Source organism: Rhinatrema bivittatum, unplaced genomic scaffold (genome assembly GCF_901001135.1).
Source record: "Rhinatrema bivittatum unplaced genomic scaffold, aRhiBiv1.1, whole genome shotgun sequence".
NCBI lineage: Eukaryota > Metazoa > Chordata > Amphibia > Gymnophiona > Rhinatrematidae > Rhinatrema > Rhinatrema bivittatum.
The window spans coordinates 202,737-229,153 of NW_021820718.1; the positions used below are offsets into that span (position 1 = coordinate 202,737).

The window sequence follows — 26,417 nt, forward strand, 5'->3', positions numbered from 1 at the left end:
CTGTTAAGGGTAGTAACTGCCGCTCTGTGCAGGTTACCTCCATGTTTCTGTTAAGGGTAGTAACTGCCACTCTGTGCAGGTTATCCCCATGTTTCTGTTAAGGGCAGTAACTGCTGCTCCGTGCAGGTTACCTCCATGTTTCTGTTAAGGGTAGTAACTGCCACTCTGTGCAGGTTATCCCCATGTTTCTGTTAAGGGTAGTAACTGCCGCTCCGTGCAGGTTACCCCCATGTTTCTGTTAAGGGCAGTAACTGCTGCTCCGTGCAGGTTACCCCCATGTTTCTGTTAAGGGCAGTAACTGCTGCTCCGTGCAGGTTACCCCCATGTTTCTGTTAAGGGCAGTAACTGCCGCTCCGTGCAGGTTATCCCCATGTTTCTGTTAAGGGTAGTAACTGCTGCTTCGTGCAGGTTACCCCCATGTTTCTGTTAAGGGCAGTAACTGCTGCTCCGTGCAGGTTACCTCCATGTTTCTGTTAAGGGCAGTAACTGCTGCTCCGTGCAGGTTACCCCCATGTTTCTGTTAAGGGTAATAACTGCTGATCCGTGCAGGTTACCCCCATGTTTCTGTTAAGGGTAATAACTGCCGCTCCGTGCAGGTTACCCCCATGTTTCTGTTAAGGGTAATAACTGCTGATCCGTGCAGGTTACCCCCATGTTTCTGTTAAGGGTAATAACTGCTGATCCGTGCAGGTTACCCCCATGTTTCTGTTAAGGGTAATAACTGCTGATCCGTGCAGGTTATCCCCATGTTTCTGTTAAGGGCAGTAACTGCCGCTCCGTGCAGGTTACCCCCATGTTTCTGTTAAGGGTAATAACTGCCGCTCCGTGCAGGTTACCTCCATGTTTCTGTTAAGGGCAGTAACTGCCGCTCCGTGCAGGTTACCTCCATGTTTCTGTTAAGGGCAGTAACTGCTGCTCCGTGCAGGATACCCCCATGTTTCTGTTAAGGGCAGTAACTGCTGCTCCGTGCAGGTTACCTCCATGTTTCTGTTAAGGGCAGTAACTGTTGCTTCGTGCAGGTTACCTCCATGTTTCTGTTAAGGGCAGTAACTGCCGCTCCGTGCAGGTTACCTCCATGTTTCTGTTAAGGGCAGTAACTGCCGCTCCGTGCAGGTTACCTCCATGTTTCTGTTAAGGGCAGTAACTGCCGCTCCGTGCAGGTTACCCCCATGTTTCTGTTAAGGGCAGTAACTGCCGCTCCGTGCAGGTTACCTCCATGTTTCTGTTAAGGGTAGTAACTGCCGCTCCGTGCAGGTTACCCCCATGTTTCTGTTAAGGGCAGTAACTGCCCCTCCGTGCAGGTTACCCCCATGTTTCTGTTAAGGGTAGTAACTGCCGCTCCGTGCAGGTTACCCCCATGTTTCTGTTCAGGGTAGTAACTGCCTCTCCGTGCAGGTCACCCCCATGTTTCTGTTAAGGGTAGTAACTGCCGCTCCGTGCAGGTTACCCCCATGTTTCTGTTAAGGGTAGTAACTGCCTCTCCGTGCAGGTTACCCCCATGTTTCTGTTAAGGGTAGTAACTGCCTCTCCGTGCAGGTTACCCCCATGTTTCTGTTAAGGGTAGTAACTGCCGCTCCGTGCAGGTCACCCCCATGTTTCTGTTAAGGGTAGTAACTGCCGCTCCGTGCAGGGTAGTAACTGCCGCTCCATGCAGGTTACCCCCATGTTTCTGTTAAGGGTAGTAACTGCCGCTCCGTGCAGGTTACCCCCATGTTTCTGTTAAGGGTAGTAACTGCCGCTCCGTGCAGGTTACCCCCATGTTTCTGTTAAGGGGAGTAACTGCCGCTCCGTGCAGGTTACCCCCATGTTTCCGTTAAGGTCAGTAACTGCTGCTCCGTGCAGGTTACCCCCATGTTTCTGTTAAGGGTAGTAACTGCTGCTCCGTGCAGGTTACCCCCATGTTTCTGTTAAGGGTAGTAACTGCTGCTCCGTGCAGGTTACCCCCATGTTTCTGTTAAGGGTAGTAACTGCTGCTCCGTGCAGGTTACCCCCATGTTTCTGTTAAGGGTAGTAACTGCTGCTCCGTGCAGGTTACCTCCATGTTTCTGTTAAGGATAGTAACTGCCGCTCCGTGCAGGTTACCCCCATGTTTCTGTTAAGGGCAGTAACTGCCGCTCCGTGCAGGTTACCCCCATGTTTCTGTTAAGGGTAGTAACTGCTGCTCCGTGCAGGTTACCCCCATGTTTCTGTTAAGGGTAGTAACTGCTGCTCCGTGCAGGTTACCCCCATGTTTCTGTTAAGGGCAGTAACTGCCGCTCCGTGCAGGTTACCCCCATGTTTCTGTTAAGGGCAGTAACTGCCGCTCCGTGCAGGTTACCCCCATGTTTCTGTTAAGGGTAGTAACTGCTGCTCCGTGCAGGTTACCTCCATGTTTCTGTTAAGGGTAGTAACTGCTGCTCCTTGCAGGTTACCCCCATGTTTCTGTTAAGGGTAGTAACTGCTGCTCTTTGCTGGTTCCCCCCAGCCTTATGTTAAGGGCAGTAACTGCCGCTCTTTGCTGGTTCCCCCCAGCCTTATGTTAAGGGTAGTAATATTTGTAATCAGACAATGCTGCTTGAACATGCTTGCGTTTAGTCTTGGCTGTAGAAAAAGTCCTGGACTCTCCACAAATATGGAGAGCATCCATATCCTGGCTCATGTTAACCTGGGAACACTGAAATTTACTGGGCGCTTTATGCTTTGCATCTATTGATTCTTTTACAAGGAATTACACTAAACTTGAATTTGCCCACCCATCCAGAGAGTCCTACCTGATTTGTAAGTGTACCTGTCCTGAAGAGCTATGATAACACACACACATGGGAGGACACTACTGCCTGGGCCGAAAAGGTGATCCTTCACCCCCACGGAAAGGACCCACACCTCGGGCATGCAGGAAGGGGAATGGGATGTGTGAAGGCAGCCCCGCTTATAAATTCTTTCGTGCGCCCGTGCAGGATACTCCCTCCAAAGGAAAGGTTTACACGAGATTCAGTCAGAAACCACGCAGGGAAATACAGGGGAGAACGGCTGCATCCCCCAAAGTGGCTTTCCAGCCAGTGCTACAGAGGGCTGCCCAGGTCCTCAGCCGCTGCGGTTCTAGAGGCCAAGCCTGCTTTTATTCTGCAACAACCTCCTGCTTCACAGATAACAGCACCGTCCCTTGCAAGGAGGTGCACATTCCGGCTTTCGGTTCTCAGCAGCCGCGTACAAGTCCAGCTTGCAGTACACGCACCAGGTTCAATCCAGGGGCAAATCTCCAGGGAATCAGGCCAAGATGAGGGCAGCCAAGTTAACATGACGGCCCGTCTACTCCATCTACTTTACCAAGAGATCCATAGTCAGCCCCTCTCCGGCCGGGCTAGATAGCGGCACAGATCCATCCTGCTAACTCAGCCAGGATATTCACGGTGCCGCCTCGCCACTCAATATATACACTATCTAAACGTTTAGCCCACCAACCTTAGGAGGGCTCTCCAGCACAACCAGACCAGAGGCTGCTAACTCAACTCCTCCCTATTACGCACCCGCCCACCATTTAGCCAGCGATAAGTGGTGGCCGCTGATCCTGCCGCCCCTTAGCAGGAAAATTCAAAAAACCTCTCCAGCTAACTTGTGCTGAATACGGATCTCCAAGAGTTTGTGGCCCCCTCACTGGTTCACCCGCACCCAGCCAAGCAGCTCGCAAGTTCCCAGGACCATGTGACTCCTTCTGTACGTCCCGAGGGCCGATTCAGCTCCTCAGGGGTGGGGTTTGCAGGTCTTACCTCAGACACTAGGCAAACCCTTTCTGGTTTGCTCAGTTTCAACTTATCAGAGCCACTCAGGGGTTTGAGGGGGCCACTCAAGGCTCCCGCTCCAGCCAGCCGTACTAAAGTTTCAGAAAGGTGCACACGGCCTTCAGATTTAGGTGACGTAAGTGTATGCACGGACTTGTAGCCATATAAACCACCATCCAAACACAAACAGGCCCATGCAATGAAGTGAGCGTACAAAGCGTGCGTCCACACCGCGTGCTCGTTTTTTACCGCGCGCACATTCACCTCTCTTGGGCACCCAATGCAATAGGCAAATGCGGCACCGCAGTAAAAAGGAGACACTAGGGGTAAGTAGTGCATCCCTAGCACGTCCATGGTATCGGGCGCCCAGAAGACGTGGCTGAGCGCGGGTTAGGAAAACGCAGGCTCATACATTGCGCCCTCAAGGCGTTATTTTCCCCCCATGACTCTGCTTTCCGTGGTTCCTCCTACTCAGTATCACAGCGATATTAAGTGGGAGGAAACACAGAAAAGCAGTATTTGCTAATTTTCTCTTCAGGGCTTGGGCTGCCCCAGGACCTAACAGCAGCTCCAGGGCTGGCATTAATGTTTGAGGGTTAAAACTTGTACGCTGGGCGCACGGTGATTTTTCACATCGGGGGTACTAGCTGATAGCCTCGTCAACGCGGCATTTACAGGTGATGAGCGCTATTAGCTACGCGCTGGTTTGGAGGTGCCGATCCCCGTATTGCATCGGGGGTTATGGGCGCTCGTCCAGCCGCGGGTTATCCTGTGCGCACAATACTGCATCGGCCTGAAAGTGTGCAAATAACTTACGTTTGGATGTTTGCTGGATTTGTGCAATTAGAAAAGTAGATGCACAATTATAAAAATTATTTTCAAAGGGTTTAGGTGCTTAATTTTGGGAGTTAGATTCCTAAATTGACCCTTTTCAAATCTTACTAGGGTTGAGGACCGAAACGAAGGCCTCTACAATGGGGGTGGCTATAGGATAGGAAAAAAAGCACTGATCTGAAGTGCCCTCGAGCCCGGCATCCTGCCTCCGACAGTGGCCAGTCCAGGGAGCCAGGACCTGGCAGATCCCATGGAGTAGATCCCATTCCTGTTCCTCACTCCCAGAGACAGCAATGGCTTTCTGTAGTCTATGTGAGGAAGAATGTGCAATGAACATTTCCTCCAGGAACTTGTCCAATCCTCCTTTAAACCCCGCTGTGCTGGTGGCGCTGACCACCTCCTCTGGCAGCAGATCCCACCGCTTGCTAACCTGCTGAGCGGAAAAGCACTTCCTGCTTGACAGAGACATCATGGGGAGCCTTCCTCACAACCCAGGCTCCTGATTTTTCCAGATGTGTCTGAACAGAGTCAGAAGAAACGTAAGCAGATTTTGCTGATTGAGGACAAGGGGTTACTGCAGGCTGAGGCAGTGGTTTGTTTTTTTTAAGCCTCCCTGAAAATGCTGCATTAAATATAAGGACGCCTCTTGGGTTTTATTTCAAGCTCATCAGTTTCCCCTCGTGATAAAATTATACAACAGGGCCCTTTGTCATCGTGACCTAGGACCTTACTTACTAAGCATCTTTCCACCGGCACAAAATGGAGAACCCCTTTAGAGGGTCATTCATCAAATTGCATTAGGGCCCTGACGCACGCGATACATACCGCATGGCAAAATGCATATGCAAATTTAAAGTTAGTAGTTGAGTGGGAGGAGTAAATGGAAATGAGAGCCAGTTAACGTTGTGTGCGATAAGTTCCCCTAGAGGATAAATCCATTAACAGCTATGACGGTAATTAATAAGCAATAGTAACTTGTGATCTGTCTAATGTTTGGGTAATTGCCAGGTTCTTATGGCCTGGTTTGGCCACTGTTGGAAACAGGATGCTGGGCTTGATGGACCCTTGGTCTGACCCAGTGTGGCCTGTTCTTATGTTCTATCTTTTGCCTACCAGCCCTCTCCTCCACAAGTTGAGCCCTTGGGTTCTGGTAGGGGCTTGGCTTATTTGACAAAACATCATAATCCAAGGTAAGTCAAGTTAGATGAGGCAGGACAGATTGAACAAGATTGGAGAAGCCAGACAAGGCAGGTCAGGCACAGGCAGGAACTGAGATCAGGCACACGCTGGACATTGTTGCAGAGACAGGCTGCAAGCTGAAGACTGGATACTGGAGTAGGCTGGAAGCTGAGGACTGGATACTGGAGTAGACTGCAAGCTGAAGACTGGATACTGGAGTAGGCTGCAAGCTGAGGACTGGATACTGGAGTAGGCTGCAAGCTGAAGACTGGATACTGGAGTAGGCTGGAAGCTGAGGACTGGATACTAGAGTAGGCTGCAAGCTGAGGATTGGATACTGGAGTAGGCTGGAAGCTGAAGACTGGATACTGGAGTAGGCTGCAAGCTGAAGACTGGATACTGGAGTAGGCTGCAAGCTGAGGACTGGATAATGGAGTAGGCTTCCCATGCAGGAGGGAGGATTGAGAGTAGTGAGGTAAGGGGGGAGGGGGGAGGGGAGAGTAAGATGGATTGGGAGACTGAGAGTAAAGGAAGGTTGAGAGAGTGCGATGGTGGCAGGAGAGGGAAGAGGCTGTGGTAGGGCTGGGATTGTGGGACTCTCAGTGCGACCCTGGCTTTTGTTCTGGTCACATTAGACTTTCCCAGGTTCACATTACCTGCTGCTCTCTGGACATTTAAATACAGGCTGCTCAGTCACAACCCGCTGTCTTCTGTTTTTTTTCTTTTTTTGCTGGGGGCGCTGTAATTTGGATTGAGTTGAGCTTCCCCAGTCATTTTCAGAAGTTGGCTTCTATGAGTGAGGTGATCAAATTTGCTGATGACACAAAATTATTCAAAGGTATTAAATCACAAGAGGATTGTGAGAAATTGTAAGAGGACCTTGCAAAACTGGGAGACCGGGCATGCAAATAGGTTTGGACAAGTTCCTGGAGGAAAAGTCCATTAACCATTATTAATGGTGGAGCTGCAGAAATCCACTTCTTATCCCTGGGATGAGCAGCTTGGAGTCTCTCTACCCCTTGGGATCCTGCCAGGTACTTGTATCCTGGATTGGCCACTGTTGGAAACAGGTAGTAACCGCTTGTTATGGTGGTTACTACCCCAAACCAAATAAGCCTGATACTTCACTTTCAATGCATTTCCAGCATAGCTCTCTGCTTCAACGGCAGGGGAGAAGAAAAACTGATACTTCACGCATATCCAGCATAGCTCTCTGCTTCAACGGCAGGGGAGAAGAAAAACTGATACTTCACGCATATCCAGCATAGCTCTCTGCTTCAACGGCAGGGGAGAAGAAAAACTAATAGTTCACGCATATCCAGCATAGCTCTCTACTTCAAACGGCAGGGGAGAAGAAAAACTGATACTACACGCATAACCAGCATAGCTCCCTGCTTCAACGGCAGGGGAGAAGAAAAACAACCAATAAGGGCTGAATAACATAGTCTGGGTAAAACAAATAACCATGGGTGTAGCTTGCTTATTGCGGCGGTTATTACCCCTAACTAATCAAGCTTGATATTTCACTTGGATGCAGCTCCATCACTGCTCTCTGCATTAATGGTGGGGGTGGAAGGGAAATAGAACCAAGAGCTAAGAGAAACAGATAAGTATGAGAAAAAAATGTGTGAAGCTTGGTGGGCAGACTGGATGGGCCGTTTGGTCTTCTTCTGCCGTCATTTCTATGTTTCTGAGCTTGATGGACCCTTGTTCTAACCCAGTATTACAAATCTTATGTTCTTATGTAATATGGGATAGAAATATTTGTTGCGGTTTCTGCTTTGCCTTCTCTCTCGGCACACATTGCTCCTCGTCACCATTCAGTCTTACTCTTCCACCTGTTGACTTCCTGTTTGTCACCATTCAGTCTTACTCTTCCACCTGTTGACTTCCTGTTTGTCACCATTCAGTCTTACTCTTCCACCTGTTGACTTCCTGTTTGTCACCATTCAGTCTTACCCTTCCACCTGTTGACTTCCTGTTTGTCATCATTCAGTCTTACTCTTCCACCTGTTGACTTCCTGTTTGTCACCATTCAGTCTTACCCTTCCACCTGTTGACTTCCTGTTTGTCATCATTCAGTCTTACTCTTCCACCTGTTGACTTCCTGTTTTCTCCCGCATTCCTGCAAAAGTTGCCGCCTTGCTTTCTCTCTTTTGCTGTCTTTTCTTCTGCTTGTTCTTTTGTCATCCTGATTTCTTTATTTGTCTCTTTCAGCTTTACTGGATATTCTTCTCGGTGTTGATGTTCTTGGGTTCCTTTGTACTTTTTTTTTTGAATGCTGAGCTTTTTGCCTTTATTTCTTCAGCCATCATTTTGGAGAACCAGATTGGTTTTCTTTCCTTCTTAATTTTATTTCTATTTTCAGCTTAAAGATTTGTTGTCATTTATATGGCTCTGCTTCTGGTTCTGTTGGCTCTTTAAGGTGAGTTTTAAAAGCCCGGCACGCTCCAAAACAGGAAGCCGCGTGTACAAGTCGGAGCGGCCCATGCAGAGCGGGTTTTAAAAGCCGCCTGCATACACGCAAACTCGCTGCAGCGTGCCCAAATGAAAAGTTTTTTTAAAAAGGCGGGGCGATGCATTCCTGGATTTTAACTTGAAATTAGCGTGGAAATACTTACGTGCGCAGGTGTGCGCCGGGGTCTCCGGTTGAAAGTTATAAAATAAAGCTGAATAGATCAGCAGGATTTTAAGGGTCGGGGGGCTAACAGGAGCAGGGAGGGGATTAACCTAGGGGGGTTCGGAAGTCCTATTCCTTACCTGGGCAAACTGGGAACAAACTAGGAAAACTGGTAATGGTGTCAGCGCGCAAGCCTTTTAAAGCCCCCCTCTTACGCTGTAGAAGCGGCGTTTGCGTGCATAGGCGCGCGTCCACGTGGGCGTAGTCAGGCTGCTTTATAACGTGCAGGCGTATACGCGCGTTGTTATAAAACGACCACGTCCCTGGGCGCAGGCCGACAGACGCACTGAAAGTTACCCTCCTTCTGTATTTCTGCAATTAAAGTTGAGTGTTTTTGGTTCTCATCCAGTTTGTTCTGTTAGGAGGGGATTTTCACGCTCTCTGCACTGGCACAAGCACTGGGAGTATTTTTTTTTTTCATCCACGAGACAGTGCAAGTAAACGTAATAGTCCCAGACAAGTTCATCAACAGTTTGTCATTTATTATGTTTTCATACACTTATTGCGGCAACTCCACTGACTTCAAATCAGCCAACTTTGCACAGAGGTCCCCCGACACGGACCCGTGTTTCGCCGTGGCTGCGTCGGGAGGGACATGAGATTTCAAGGTAAAATCTAAAAGAATTACATATAGGGACTAAATTAAACAATGAACAAAACAGCCGACCAAAAACAAAACAAAGCATTTACAAATACCATACCTTAGAGTGAATCCTTTAGACGTGGCAGGGAGTGCGTCTAACCAATGTTCAAACTGACCTTTAAACATGGCAGGCGCTTAGAAGAGAAACAATCACAAGACTTCAGAGGGCCAATCAAAATCTCTGCTGACTCACAGGCGCCAAAGTACAGTCAGACAAACAATTGCCATTCAAGTTCCTTGTTAAGTCCAGGCGGAAGTGCAGTGTGTAGTGTATGAATCCATCGCGGTTCTTTTCGACCCAGGTGTTCTAGGTAGTCCCCGCCCCGGGAGGGGCGAGTGACCACTTCCACCACAAAGAAGAAAAGGTCAGAGATGGAATGTGAGAAAGGTTCCCAAAGTTCTAGGAGGGGCTCACTCACCCGAGAGTTCCTGATGTTAGAGCAATGCTCGATGATACGAGTCTTAACCATTCTAGTAGTTCTGCCAACGTGAAACAAAGGGCATGGGCATTTTATGACATATATCACCCCTTTCGTCGTACAGTCTGACTGTGCCCAAGGCTGAACCATTTTCTTCGTTACAGGATTCTCAAAAGACGACAACGTGTCAGTGTCACAGCACATAGTGCAATGTCCACACGGTCTGTGGAGCCCAGGCACCCGAAGCTGAGGACTCTTAGGCCCGAATTCAGTGTGAACTAACCTATCCCTCAGATTTCTGCCCCTGCGGTATGTGAACCTTGATGGATCTTGAAACAAATTATGCAGAGATAACGCCTGCCAATGTTTCCGGACTATGCCAGTTACTGCTCTGCTCAAGGTGGAAAAAGGAAGTATACGATTATTGACTGCATCCGAAGTTTGAGTTTGGGGAAGAAACAATAAGTCTCGATTCACGTAAAGGGCTCGCTTAAAAGCCTTTTTTATCACATTAGCCGGGTACCCCCTCTCCACAAACCAGAGTGACATCTCCTTAGCTTGAATGAGAAAATCAGAACGTGAAGAACATAGCTGTCGAAGCCTTAGGAATTGACCAGTTGGGATATTAGTCTTTAAGGTTCTCAGATGACAACTACTGAAAGCTAGAAGTGTGTTCCTATCTGTGTCCTTGCGAAACAATGAAGTGGAAAACTTCCCGCCCTCAGATGAAATTAAAATGTCCAGAAAAGCAATCTGTAGTGGGTCCATAAGAAAATTAAACTGTAGGTTTTTATTAAGTGAATTGAGCCAGTCCAAAAACATATAAAACTGTATGTCTGTCCCAAGCCAGATAATAAAAACATCATCAATGAAACGCAACCAAAGATGGATAAATCTAAACCATTCTGCTGGATACACACAAGTCTCCTCAAATGTGGACACATATAGGCACTCCAAACTAGGGGCCATGGTGGCCCCCATGGCTGTGCCTCTTATTTGTTGGTAAAAGGTGTTAAACTGAAAAAAACTTTTTGTAAGCGCTATTTCCGCCAGCTCTACCAAAAAAAAGTAGAGACCCAATGGGGCAAGGGACGCGAGTTCAAAACCTCCTCAATCACTCCTAATGCCTCAACTTGGGGGATATTTGAATAAAGGGAGCCCACATCCAATGTAACATAAAAGAACGGGCCAGATGGAACATGCAAATCTTCCAAAATAGAAATAAGATGAGATGAGTCCCGTACGTAAGATCTTGATTGTGGGTACAAAGGCTTTAAAAAAAGATCCACAAATTTGGAAAGAGGCTCCAAAACGGATCCTATACCCGATACAATAGGCCGCCCAGGTGGTCTAGTCAATGTTTTATGTATCTTTGGGAGAGTATAAAACAACGGGGTAATCGGAAATTGTGCTACCAAAAATCTCCCCTCACGATTCGTTAACATTCTACTATCTACGGCTTGTGGACTTCAGCCTTAATCTGATTTTGTAAATCCCCCGTGGGGTCCCCAGGTAATGGCAAATAGAAAGAGGACTCATCTAACTGCCGTAGAACTTCACTTTCATAATCACCTCTGTCCTGAACCACAATCCCTCCCCCTTTATCTGCGGACTTAATCACAACATTAGAATCATGTTCAAGATCACTAATGGTCCTACTCTCATTCTTGGTCAAATTATCACGAATATATCTATTTTTTTAACCAAAGGGTGTAAACATCCGTGTTGACCAGACGTTCAAAAGCTAGAACCAAAGGATCTGTGGGTCCTGGAGGTGTATTTTTTTTTCCCCACGGGCTTTCTAGATGTGGGCTTTTGCTTTGAAGCTTGCCGGTGGACCTGCTTTCTGCGTGGATAAACCTTTCCTTGCAAAGCAGACGAGAAGATATGGAAATGCAATCGGTGGGGCTGATTTTCAGAAAATTGGCATCTGTGCCTGTACGCGTGTACGTGTTATTCTGAAAACCCTGAGAGTATCACGTGTGGCACTGGGGAGCGTTCTGGGACATTCTTTGTAAAATCCCCGCCTCTGGGTATAACTCGGGGTTATTAGGGGCACGTGTTGTACTTATTACAAGTGGAAAACACATCAGTTAGATTTTAAAAGCGCTGCTCGCGCAAAAACGGCGTCATGCATGCGTATGTGGGCCGCGCGTGAGCACTTTAGCAGCCCGTGAAGTACGTGCATTCACACCCGTGCGCGCGTCAAGAAGAAAGGGGCGGGGCCAAGACCTTTGCACGCAACCCCCAGACTTTGCAAGGCTGAACGTGACAGCGCGCGCCGAGAGAGAGAATCTGACGCTCTCTATAGCTCCCACTGTAAGGGGGGGGCACTTTTAACATAGGGGGTGGCAGTGTTAAAAGGGTCTACAGTGTTGTGCCCTAAACCCACCCTGAGCTGAAAGTGCCCCTCTTACAGTGGGAGATGCAGAGAGTGTCTGACTGTCTGTCTGTCTCTCTCTCTCTCTCCCCCTCCTTTCCCCCTCCACATGGTCACCTGTGAGCACGCGTGTAAAGGCTCCACACATGTCCACCCTAGGGCTATTTTAAATGACACGTCTGTCCTCGCACACAGGATATAAAATCAAGCGTATTTTCGCTAATGTGCCCAGTACACACCCGCGCGCTCCTTCTAAAATTTACCTAAATGCGCATAATTTTATAAAACGGGTAGAGAAAGCGTGCGTTTTCACATATTGCAAATATACGTGTGTACTGGAACGCACTCACAGACCCGGTATTTAATAAACTATGCGGCTCCCAATGCAGCAGTCTATAAAATACTAGAACGAATCTCTCTGCAAGTTCAGCTCTGCACACATTCGGTGACTTAAGCAGGCGACTGAACACTGGGCTCCCTGTGCGGACTCCTCCTCATTGGTCTAAACGCCTCCAGGAATACTTTCTCTTAACGAGGCTAACAGTGCGGGTTTTATGTAACAAGACACTGATTTTAGTTGCACTGAAGGGGGGCAGCTTTCGGAAGAAAGCTGTTTTTCTTTTGCCCATGTAAGTGTTGCTTTGAAAATGTCTTCTTTGTATCCTTTAGTATTCAGCCCCCCGGCCATCAGGGCCTGGTGCTTTTCAAGATTTCAGTGCGCCGATGATTTTGTGCGATAGGAGTGTTCAGTGAATTTAGTTCTTGCTCTAATTTAGGCTGTTGAATTGTATTCAGGATTTTTTTTGGGTGCTAACAGGTTGGTTTCTTTTTATAGCGAGTTCATCTGTGATTGCTGTGATAAAATGAGATTAGTTTGACATATTTGAGGTTAGCTAGTAGTCATCCCGGCTTGTTTCCAGATTTGGTGGATGTCTTTGGCTGTTAATGCTTTATTACATAGTATGATGCTGACTGATGCTCTGGCTGTCATGTAAAGGTTTTCTTTATCAAGCACTGGGTTCTTCATGAAATAATTTTTAGAAAGAATTAATTCATTTCCTGAGACTGATAATGATCCTTTCTTTCTTTCTTTCTTTCTCTTCCTTCTTCAGCAGGCTGTGATATATCCTCTTAATTCCTCTGTAGATGTTTCCCAAATTAATGAGGGGTTCTTACAGTTTAACAAGTTATCTGTTTGAAGGTTTTCCCCAGGGTGAAACTTCCAGTCTTGGCACAGAAAATGATTTCGACTCCAGTTCCAGCTCGGATTTCCAGTGGGCATGGGCAGACACTGCACCTGTACACGGTGACTCTTCTAAGCCTATGTGAGTGAGATTCCTTCATCCAAAAGGTTTTGTGTCCCTCTCACTGGAACTGGCTTTCTATTACATCGAGTTCATTAGACTGGAAGTTGATACCTTCACATGGAAGGGAGGGAATGTGCTTGGCCGGCGGGAAGGGATGAAGCAATCTGTAGAGTTTCCTCTATACTTGTATATCTCCTTCCGTAATCCAACCCAAAGCGGTTCAGAAACCAAGAAAACAATCAACAATTAGCAATACAGAGGGGAAGTTTTCACTCTGACTGCACTGGAGCAAAAAGCATGCACACGTTGCAGCAGTTTTCAACGTGAAAGTGCACGAGTGCTTTAGCTTTGAAGCTTGCTGCAGGTACTCAGCACACATGCTCACATAGTAACATAGTAATGACGGCAGAAAAAGACCAAAATGGTCCATCTAGCATGCCCAGCAAGCTTCCCAAAGTAGTAAATGCTGCTCCGTACAGGTTATCCCTATGCATTCTGTTAAGGGTAGTAACTGCCGCTCCATGCAGGTTATCCCCATGTTTCTGTTAAGGGTAGTAACTGCCGCTCCATGCAGGTTATCCCCATGTTTCTGTTAAGGGTAGTAACTGCCGCTCCATGCAGGTTATCCCCATGTTTCTGTTAAGGGTAGTAACTGCCGCTCCATGCAGGTTACCCCCATGTTTCTCTTAAGGGTAGTAACTGTCGCTCCGTGCAGGTTACCTCCATGTTTCTGTTAAGGGTAGTAACTGCCGCTCCATGCAGGTTATCCCCCATGTTTCTGTTAAGTGTAGTAACTGCCGCTCCATGCAGGTTACCCCCATGTTTCTGTTAAGGGTAGTAACTGCCGCTCCATGCAGGTTACCCCCATGTTTCTGTTAAGGGTAGTAACTGCCGCTCCATGCAGGTTATCCCCCATGTTTCTGTTAAGTGTAGTAACTGCCGCTCCATGCAGGTTACCCCCATGTTTCTGTTAAGGGTAGTAACTGCCGCTCCATGCAGGTTACCCCCATGTTTCTGTTAAGGGTAGTAACTGCCACTCCATGCAGGTTAACCCATGTTTCTCTTAAGGGCAGTAATTGCCGCTCCGTGCAGGTTACCCCCATGTTTCTCTTAAGGGTAGTAACTGTCGCTCCGTGCAGGTTACCCCCATGCCTTCTGTTAAGGGTAGTAACTGCCGCTCCATGCAGGTTACCCCCATGCCTTCTGTTAAGGGTAGTAACTGCCGCTCCATGCAGGTTATCCCCATGTTTCTCTTAAGGGTAGTAACTGTCGCTCCGTGCAGGTTACCTCCATGTTTCTCTTAAGGGTAGTAACTGCCGCTCCGTGCAGGTTATCCCCATGTTTCTGTTAAGGGTAGTAACTGCCGCTCCATGCAGGTTATCCCCATGTTTCTGTTAAGGGTAGTAACTGCCGCTCCATGCAGGTTACCCCCATGTTTCTCTTAAGGGTAGTAACTGTCGCTCCGTGCAGGTTACCTCCATGTTTCTGTTAAGGGTAGTAACTGCCGCTCCATGCAGGTTATCCCCCATGTTTCTGTTAAGTGTAGTAACTGCCACTCCATGCAGGTTACCCCATGTTTCTCTTAAGGGCAGTAATTGCCACTCCATGCAGGTTACCCCCATGTTTCTGTTAAGGGCAGTAACTGATGCTCCATGCAGGTTACCCCCATGCCTTCTGTTAAGGGTAGTAACTGCCGCTCCATGCAGGTTATCCCCATGTTTCTGTTAAGGGTAGTAACTGCCGCTCCGTGCAGGTTATCCCCATGTTTCTCTTAAGGGTAGTAACTGTCGCTCCGTGCAGGTTATCCCCATGTTTCTGTTAAGGGTAGTAACTGTCGCTCCGTGCAGGTTACCTCCATGTTTCTGTTAAGGGTAGTAACTGCCACTCCGTGCAGGTTACCCCCATGTTTCTGTTAAGGGTAGTAACTGCCACTCCGTGCAGGTTACCCCCATGTTTCTGTTAAGGGTAGTAACTGCTGCTTCATGCAGGTTACCCCCATGTTTCTGTTAAGGGTAGTAACTGCCACTCCGTGCAGGTTACCCCCATGTTTCTGTTAAGGGCAGTAACTGCTGCTCCATGCAGGTTATCCCCATGTTTCTCTTAAGGGTAGTAACTGTCGCTCCGTGCAGGTTATCCCCATGTTTCTCTTAAGGGTAGTAACTGTCGCTCCGTGCAGGTTACCTCCATGTTTCTGTTAAGGGTAGTAACTGCCACTCCGTGCAGGTTACCCCCATGTTTCTGTTAAGGGTAGTAACTGCCACTCCGTGCAGGTTACCCCCATGTTTCTGTTAAGGGTAGTAACTGCTGCTTCATGCAGGTTACCCCCATGTTTCTGTTAAGGGTAGTAACTGCCACTCCGTGCAGGTTACCCCCATGTTTCTGTTAAGGGTAGTAACTGTCGCTCCATGCAGGTTACCTCCATGTTTCTGTTAAGGGTAGTAACTGCCCCTCCTTGCAGGTTATCCCCATGTTTCTGTTAAGGGTAGTAACTGCCGCTCCGTGCAGGTTACCCCCATAAGAACATGCCATAATGGGTCAGACCAAGGGTCCACCAAGCCCAGCATCCTATTTCAAACAGGAATCCAGGGCATAAGAACCTGGCAAGTACCCAAAAACTAAGTCTATTCCAGGTTGCCGTTGCTAGTAATAGCAGTGGCTATTTTCTAAGTCAAGACAAGAAACAAGCCCACAAAAATTCAAACAAAAGCTAAAAACCTGGCTCTTCTTACAAGCATTCACTTAACCCGCTCTTTAAACCCCCCCACCAGTTGCCATATCCGTAAACGATGATCCCATTATTGCATCAGGGATTATGGATGCGTGGCCAAAACGCGTATCCCACCACTCGTTAAGCGATGCGCTAGGCTAGGGGCACTTCATTGCATTGGCCTCTGAATGGGGAGCTGTCAGCATGGTTTCTGCAAGGAGAAGTCTTGTCTTACCAATCTTTTAGAATTTCTTGAAGGTATAAATTATGAGGTAGATAAAGGAGAGCCGGTTGACAGAGAGAGACTCCTCAGGAAATTACAAAGTCATGGATAGGAGGCAGGGTTTTATTGTGGATTGGTAACGGGTTAAAAGGCTGGAACAGAGGGTAGGATTACATGGTCAGCTTTCTAAAAGGAGAAAGATAGTTACGAAGAACCACAGGGATAAGAACTGGGACCTGAACCGTTAACATTTTTATAAATGATCTGGAAAAGGGATGATGAGTGCGGTGATTACATTTGCAGATGACACAAAATTATTCAAATGTGTTATGAGGGCAGCAGATTACCAGGAATGGCACAATGACTATCGGGCCGATACAGTAAAAAACGCAGGAGAGCGGGTGAGTGTCCGGTTTTCAACCTGCGAGCCGCTGGCCGAATTCAAATTTTTTTTTTTTTACTTTTTTAAACTTTCGGGACCTCCGACTTAATATCGCCATGATATTAAGTCGGAGGGTGCACAGAAAAGCAGTTTTTACTGCTTTTCTGTGCACTTCCCCGGCGCCGGCAGAAATTAGCGCCGACCTTTGGGTAGGTGCTAATTTCTGAAAGTAAAATGTGCGGCTTCGCTTTACATTTTACTTACTGAATCGCGCGGGAATACCTAATAGGACCATCAACATGCATTTGCATGTTGCGGGCGCTATTAGGTTCGGGGGGGGGTTGCATGCACGTTTTGGATGCACTATTACCCCTTAGTGAATAAGGGGTAAAGCTAGCGCGTCGAAAACGCGAGTCCAAATACCGGCTATCAGTGCGCTCCGTCAGAGCGCACTGTACTGTATTAGCCTGTTTGTGAGATTAGGAGATTACGCTGACTGAGATTGAATGCCTTTCGGACTGCATTCGGGTACTGTGTGTATTTGTACAGTGTGCACAGTGCTCCTCATGCGCAGGAGGATACTGAGAGCTCCCAGAGGCTGAAAGGCTCCTCTCTACAAGAAAGACCCTGTAATCCTATCCAGGCAGGGACAGGCACAGCACAGCAGCAGGAAAGATCTCATGCAACGCTCCGAGTACACCCTGCAGACATGAACTTAGCTCACAAATCCAGTGAGTTTGGGGAGCTCATCACATACGTTTTCCACAAATCAAACAACCAGCAGATGTCACTGTTTACTTATCATGATCCTTAATATCTGCATAACTAACCCATGCTTTCAGTGACAGTGTACTAAGAAATTCATGCCACCCGTGTCATTGCCTGTTGCAGACATGATATAATCACGCTAATCCACAACAGCAATATAAAGACCCATTTCCAATACTAATAACATAACAACCCATAAGCAACACCCATGATATAAAGACCCATACCCATACCCAACACCATCAACATAACAATCCATAAGCATCACCTGCAATAATAGCAACACCTGCAATCTACTCAACACCAACAACATAACAATCCATAAGCATCACCTGCAATCTACCCAACACCAACAAATAACAATCCATAAGCATCACCTGCAATCTACCCAACACCAACAAATAACAATCCATAAGCATCATCTGCAATCTACCCAACACCAACAACATAACAATCCATAAGCAACACCTGAAATATAAGGTATCTAACTGATAATGTATGCCTGCACAACCAAATTGTATCTTCAAACACAAACTGCGGCACAATTTGTGTTGAAGATGGATGGTAATCCAGATAAAAAGTACGCGTGGACTTTAAGCTCTCTTCAGTGGGAGTGAAGAATGCATGAGTTGACTACAAACGTAAATGTATTACATCCTAGAGTCCCTCTTTTCACTGTGGCTATAAATACATGCACACTTTTATCCATCTGAAAATCCACTTAGGTGGACTTGGCCGTTCTACCCAAGTAACCACCCGTTTTACACACAGCTCCCAACTAAGAGGTGAATCTTAAGACCCACATGCAGGCGCACGTGTGCGCATTTGCCAGCGCACGCACATGGAGGTGGCGATTTTATAACATATGCGCATATATGCACGTATACGCCTTCGTGTTATAAAATCGTCTGTACGTGCGTTCGTGAGCACGATTTGATACTGATGCGAGCACGAGCGGGCAAATGCCACCTCAAGCGCATAAATGGGGGAAATTTCAGTAGTTACGCGCACTGATTCAACAGCCCTTTTTCCCAGTTCACCCCAGTACAGGAGAGGACTTCCTAATCCCCCTAGCTATCTTGTCTCCCTATTACCCTATTATCCCCGACCCTTAAAACCCCGCTGACTAGCCTTTTCTTTTTTTTTGTTACTCACGCGGTTTTGTAAATCCACGCAGCACGCACTAGGCCAAGTCACGCGTGTATCTCCCAAGTTTTGGCGCGCTTTTAAAATCCGCCAGTAAGGCTTTTACAATGTCTTCCCTAATCATCCTTATCCAGTATCAACCACACAGTAACACACAACATTATCAACCTGGTAACCAAGAAGGGTCATTCTGAAAGCGGCTTCCCCGGATAAATTAGTGCTTTGCCTGTAGAAATGGGCTTGTGGATATTCTTCTGCCCTGAGAGTAGTGCCAGTATGCGGGGAACTTTACTGCACTGGGGGCTGGGCTGGGGAAGCTTTGATGCATACTTTTGAATTTTCTAAAGCACGCATGTAATTTTTCTTGAGAAGATTAACCGCAGTAAATGTGTAGTTTGGTCGTCCTTTGCCCGATTGTGTATATTATGTCACCTATGGTCATTCCTTAACCCATAGGATTTCCACATTGTTCTCCAATCACTGATTTTTTCGGGTCTCAGTTATTGAAATTCTCTACATTTGAGATTTCCATCATATGCTTTGAGAGTCTTGCAAACCATTCAAAATGTTGTTGCTCGTATGCTTATTATAGATATTAAAATACACAAACATATTACCCCTGTCCTGTTTGCACTACATTGTCTTCCAGTACACTGGTGAGTCCAATTCAAATTAGTGGTCATAAGAACATAAGACTTGCCATACTGGGTCACACCTGTAAGCCTTATCCCAAGAATAAGCAGTGGATTTCTGCAACTCCACCGTAATAATGGTTAATGGACTTTTCCTCTAGAGCTTGTCCAGTTTTTAAACGCAGCTACACTAAGTTTTCACCACATCCTCTGGCAATGAATTCCAGAGCTTAACGCTGCATTGAGTAAAAAACATCTTTTCTCTTATTAGTTTCAAGACCTGGCTCTTTACAAAAGCCTACACTTAAAGGTCTAGCTCAGAACCACATCCCAGAACTTGAATCATTCTCGCTTTTATAATCATATCAAACAACTCCTAATTTTTATCCTTGGTCTCACAATTCCAAATCATTAAATATTTGAGCATGCTACACCAATACCTCTTAATCCAGATGTAACCTCAGTTTTTGAAGTCTTCACTCCTATAGAAATAACCGCCAGTTCTTATTTACTTAACCCTATTCTGTAGACGTAAACTTTTCATGAAGACTGTAATCTGTAAACACCTGTATTTATTATAAGAATTTGTATTTACTATTTATATTTATTATTTAGCTATTAACATTGTTCTGTTACCACTTGGTACTATTTCTCTCCTTTACCTCAAACTCTAAGTTCCTACTAAGTTAGCCATGTTATTTATACCCAATCGTTGGATGTAATTGTATATTTGTTTAATTGTTCAATCTGTTTGATGTAATTTTCTGTTCCTTGTTCTGTGTAAACCGAAGTGGTATGCACTAGTGCATGAACTCCAGTATATAAAAGCCTTTAAATAAATATGTTACCCAGTAACTTCATTGTGTGTCCCCTGGTCTTTGTACTTTTTGAAAGAGTAAACAACTGATTAACATTTACTCATTCCATTTCACTTATTGTTTTATAAACCTCATGATTTATAATTTATTAAATAGTGTTACGTCCCATTGGACTTCATCTATATTAAAGGTCCGTATTCCTACATGCATTCTCCTGCTTTTCATCTAGTCAGAACCTCCTGGATGTCCCTTCTCCTAGAGCTGCCCATCTCACTGAGACCAAGGAAAGGGCGTTTCCTACAGCCGGCCCCTTGCTATTAGAATTGGACATGATTTATCACATTTACCAAATAATATTTATTATAAAACTATGTTACCGAACCATTGTGGCACCTGTTTAATTGATAGAATTTAAGACATTTAGCAACATTATGTGCCTTACTGTAAACCGTTGTGACAGTATAGAAAGGATTTTAAATAAAATAAATAAATAAATTCTTTACAGTCAATCATTCGTTCGTAACACAGAAGAACCGAAGGCTTTTAAGAGAGAACTAAAGAGCTTCTTATTTAGGGAAGCATTTGGCCTTTCTCCATTGAGCCCCTGTCTCATGCATTTTGATCTCCACCATCGTTGGGATCATATTATTCCTCTCTTGCAAGCTTTACTCTGGCTTCTAGTGCAACAGCAGTTAGAATTTAAAATCTTCGATTTGATTTTTAGAATTTTAAAACAAAATACTCCTACTAATTGGCTGATTTACTAAAATGTTTACCTTAATATCAAAAGGTAAATTTTTTTTAAAGGTCCCCTCATTAAAAGTTGCTCATCTGCAAGAAAACCAATCTCAAGCTTTCATTGTTACAGGGCCCATTCTATGGAATAAACCTGAACAATTACGACTCTTGGAAGACATTCAAGCATTTTGTAAACAGCTGAAAGCCAGAGAGAGAGAGCACGAGAGAGAGAGAGAGCAATATATGTCACTCTACTATTTATACCACTGTAAGAGGGGGCACCTTTAACTCGGAGTGGGCTTTGGGGGTGTGGGGTAGGTTTAGGGAGGTGGTTTTACATATTCACAGTAAGAGGTACGAACAGGAAAGCTAGGTAGAGTGCACCAAGCTAGGTGAAGAGTACATTGTACAAATCAACTCTTGTACCTCTTATCAACTGAAATGACAGAAAATCTTCAGTGATCTATACTTTCCTGTTCATACCTCCTACTACTGTGTATGTAACACCATCCCCCTAAACCTATCCCACACCCCCAGCATCCGAGTTAAAAGGGCCCGTCTTACAGTTCAATGTATAGTAGAGTGATAGATTGGTCTCCCCCTCTCTCCCTAATGCAAAATGATAAATGACCTAGTAAGTGCCTTTGCTTGTTGGAGAGAAGTCATTTTGTACATATATTTTGTTTATAATTGTTTTATTAATATTTTGTATAAAATATATTTTTATTTTATTGTAATCTGCTAGCATAGTACTTTATCCCTGTGTAATTTATCATTTTAATGTTTCAACTTCTGAGGATGTGACATTGAACTATTCGGAGGATGCGGGAAATAAATAAATAGTATTCCTGAAATAACTGTCAAAGTAAAAGTATGTCAAAGCTTTCATTTGAAAAGTAAGGCAGAGGCTATGGTAAAAGGTAACCACGGACTCTGCACCGATGACAGCAGTTAGAAGATTAGTCCAATAATAACCCGTATCCAACAACAAAAACATAATTATCTATATCCAATGCCAACAATGTAATTACCGGAAACAGCAGAGCCAACAAATCAACCCATATCCAACGTCAACAATGTGACCAATGCTGCCAACAGCATGATAATCAATTCAGTCTCATCCAGTGTCAACAACATACTAATACTGATTTAATTCCAAAAACGTAACCACCATCATCAGTACTGCAATGTAATTACCTAAAACAATTATAACCTGTACCCAACACTGCCAATGTAATAACCAGTACCAAAGCCACCATAATAATCAACAATAAAGTCACCAACATAACCATCTGTACCCAACATTGCCAATGTAATAACCAATACCACAGCCACCATAATAACCAACAATAAAGTCATCAACATAACCATCTGTACCCAACACTGCCAATATAATAACCAATACCAAAGCCACCATAACAACAAACAATAAAGTCATCAACATAACCATCCATACCCAACACTGCTAATATAATAACCAGTACCAAAGCCACCATAATAATCAACAATAAAGTCACCAACATAACCATCCATAACCAACACTGCTAATATAATAACCAATACCAAAGCCACCATAATAACCAATCAATAAAGCCACGAACACAACCATCCATACCCAACACTGCCAATGTAATAACCAGTACCAAAGCCACCAGAATAATCAACAATAAAGTCACCAACATAACCATCCGTACCCAACACTGCCAATGTAATAACCAATACCAAAGCCACCATAATAACCAACAATAAAGTCACCAACATAACCATCCGTACCCAACACTGCCAATGTAATAACCAATACCAAAGCCACCATAATAACGAACAATAAAGTCATCAACATAACCATCCGTACCCAACACTGCCAATGTAATAACCAATACCAAAGCCACCATAATAATCAACAATAAAGTCACCAACATAACCATCCGTACCCAACACTGCCAATGTAATAACCAATACCAAAGCCACCATAATAACCAACAATAAAGTCACCAACATAACCATCCGTACCCAACACTGCCAATGTAATAACCAATACCAAAGCCACCATAATAATCAACAATAAAGTCACCAACATAACCATTTGTACTCAACACTGCCAATGTAATAACCAATACCAAAGCCACCATAATAACCAACAATAAAGTCACCAACATAACCATCCGTACCCAACACTGCCAATGTAATAACCAATACCACAGCCACCATAATAACCATAAATAAAGTCACCAACATAACCATCTGTACCCAACACTGCCAATGTAATAACCAGTACCAAAGCCACCATAATAACCAACAATAAAGTCACCAACATAACCATCCGTACCCAACACTGCCAATGTAATAACCAATACCAAAGCCACCATAATAACCAACAATAAAGTCACCAACATAACCATCCGTACCCAACACTGCCAATGTAATAACCAATACCAAAGCCACCATAATAACCAACAATAAAGTCACCAACATAACCATCTGTACCCAACACTGCCAATGTAATAACCAATACCAAAGCCACCATAATAATCAACAATAAAGTCATCAACATAACCATCTGTACCCAACATTGCCAATGTAATAACCAATACCACAGCCACCATAATAACCAACAATAAAGTCACCAACATAACCATCTGTACCCAACACTGCCAATGTAATAACCAATACCAAAGCCACCATAATAACAAACAATAAAGTCATCAACATAACCATCTGTACTCAACACTGCCAATGTAATAACCAATACCAAAGCCACCATAATAACAAACAATAAAGTCATCAACATAACCATCTGTACTCAACACTGCCAATGTAATAATCAATACCAAAGCCACCATAATAATCAACAATAAAGTCACCAACATAACCATTTGTACTCAACACTGCCAATGTAATAACCAATACCAAAGCCACCATAACAACAAACAATAAAGTCATCAACATAACCATCTGTACTCAACACTGCCAATGTAATAACCAATACCAAAGCCACCATAATAACCAACAATAAAGTCACCAACATAACCATTTGTACTCAACACTGCTAATGTAATAACCAATACCAAAGCCACCATAATAACAAACAATAAAGTCATCAACATAAATATCTACGCTCAACACTGCTAATGTAATAACCCATACCAAAGCCACCATAACAACAAACAATAAAGTCATCAACATAACCATCTGTACTCAACACTGCCAATGTAATAACCAATACCAAAGCCACCATAATAACAAACAATAAAGTCACCAACATAACCATTTGTACTCAACACTGCCAATGTAATAACCAATACCAAAGCCACCATAATAACCAACAATAAAGTCACCAACATAACCATTTGTACTCAACACTGCCAATGTAATAACCAATACCAAAGCCACCATAATAACAAACAATAAAGTCACCAACATAACCATCCGTACCCAACACTGCCAATGTAATAACCAATACCAAAGCCACCATAATAACCAACAATAAAGTCACCAACATAACCATCTGTACCCAACTCTGCCAATGTAATAACCAATACCAAAGCCACCATAATAACCAACAATAAAGTCACCAACATAACCATCTGTACCCAACACTGCCAATGTAATAACCAATACCACAGCCACCATAATAACCAACAATAAAGTCATCAACATAACCATCTGTACCCAACACTGCCAATGTAATAACCAATACCAAAGCCACCATAATAACCAACAATAAAGTCATCAACATAACCATCCATAACCAACACTGCTAATATAATAACCAGTACCAAAGCCACCATAATAATCAACAATAAAGTCACCAACATAACCATTTGTACTCAACACTGCCAATGTAATAACCAATACCAAAGCCACCATAATAACCAACAATAAAGTCATCAACATAAATATCTACGCTCAACACTGCAGAAGAAGTATTTACTTCTAGAAATTGGCACAGTACCTTCTTTGGCCTTCTCTTAGCTCTCTGGTGTCCCATGCCAGTGGTTGGACATCCTGGAGGAGCACAGGCGATGAGGTCAGACACTTTAGAGTAAAGAGGCTGGGGAGCCCGCCTTCCTCACACGGACCCAGCTCTGCAGCGCTGCAAGAGAGAGAGCAATCCATGAGAGTGGCATCCTGAGGGGGCAGGGGCATGCGGGCCGAGCACTGCTGGGGACATCTTATTCAAACCGGAACGCACCCAGCATAACATAATGAATGACAATCCATCCTAAACCAACTAAAGAGGAAAGGTTTGTGTGGGGATCAGGCGGCTGTAACATAGTGACGAGACTGTAAAGTGAAAAGTCGTCCACTTCTTACAAGAGAGAATGCCTCCTGCATCGCCCGCCACAGACCTCGCTGAGGAAGGGAGCGCAGCTCTGCAAAGCTCGTCACACAGGTGCTACGTGACTCCACTAGGTACAAGATTCCTCACCTGTCCTAACCGCCAGATTTTGGCTGCTGGATGGGGCTCGTACCGAGCATGGGCTTTGTGTGCTGGGGGGACCTTCCCGCAACTCCAAAGTCACAGATTCAGATCACTTTACAGGAATCATATTTTATATATCTTACCAAATAAACAGAATAATTAAAATAAAGGTAGAAGAAAGGGAAAAAAATTACAAAATAATAATACTAGTCAAGTAAAGTTACAGGTTCCCAGAAGAACAAAATCAGGGACAAGTCTTATGCAGGGAGAACCTCCCACACACTCACAGGCCAGGCCTCGCACAGAGAGGAGAAACCTCCCACACACTCACAGGCCAGGCCTCGCACAGAGAGGAGAAACCTCCCACACTCACAGGCCAGGCCTCGCACAGAGAGGAGAAACCTCCCACACACACACAGGCCAGGCCTCGCACAGAGAGGAGAAACCTCCCACACATACACAGGCCAGGCCTCGCACAGAGAGGAGAAACCTCCCACACTCACAGGCCAGGCCTCGCACAGAGAGGAGAAACCTCCCACACACTCACAGGCCAGGCCTCGCACAGAGAGGAGAAACCTCCCACACTCACAGGCCAGGCCTCGCACAGAGAGGAGAAAACCTCCCACACACTCACAGGCCAGGCCTCGCACAGAGAGGAGAAACCTCCCACACACTCACAGGCCAGGCCTCGCACAGAGAGGAGAAACCTCCCACACTCACAGGCCAGGCCTCGCACAGAGAGGAGAAACCTCCCACACACACACAGGCCAGGCCTCGCACAGAGAGGAGAAACCTCCCACACATACACAGGCCAGGCCTCGCACAGAGAGGAGAAACCTCCCACACTCACACAGGCCAGGCCTCGCACAGAGAGGAGAAACCTCCCACACACACACAGGCCAGGCCTCGCACAGAGAGGAGAAACCTCCCACACTCACACAGGCCAGGCCTCGCACAGAGAGGATACCTCCCACACTCACAGGCCAGGCCTCGCACAGAGAGGAGACCTCCCAAACTCACAGGCCGGGCCTTGCACAGAGAGGAGACCTCCCACACTCACAGGCCAGGCCTTGCACAGAGAGGGGACCTCCCACACTCACAGGCAGGGCCTTGCACAGAGAGGAGACCTCCCACACTCACAGGCCAGGCCTTGCACAGAGAGGAGACCTCCCACACTCACAGGCTGGGCCTTGCACAGAGAGGACCTCCCACACTCACAGGCCGGGCCTCGCACAGAGAGGAGACCTCCCACACTCACAGGCCAGGCCTCGCACAGAGAGGAGACCTCCCACACTCACAGGCCAGGCCTTGCACAGAGAGGATACCTCCCACACTCACAGGCCAGGCCTCGCACAGAGAGGAGACCTCCCACACTCACAG

General features: G+C 45.7%; 1 protein-coding gene across 2 annotated transcripts in view; it reads right to left on the bottom strand.

Annotated features, from left to right (window-relative positions):
- Positions 1 to 24,690, bottom strand: part of LOC115082010 (transforming acidic coiled-coil-containing protein 2-like) — a 193,583-nt gene extending 168,893 nt beyond the window's left edge. For both annotated transcript variants that reach the window (XM_029586271.1, XM_029586270.1), the window contains exon 1: positions 24,567 to 24,690. The gene's annotated coding sequence lies outside the window, so the exon portion shown is untranslated. The remainder of the gene's footprint in view (positions 1 to 24,566) is intronic.
- Positions 24,691 to 26,417: the final 1,727 nt, after the last annotated feature.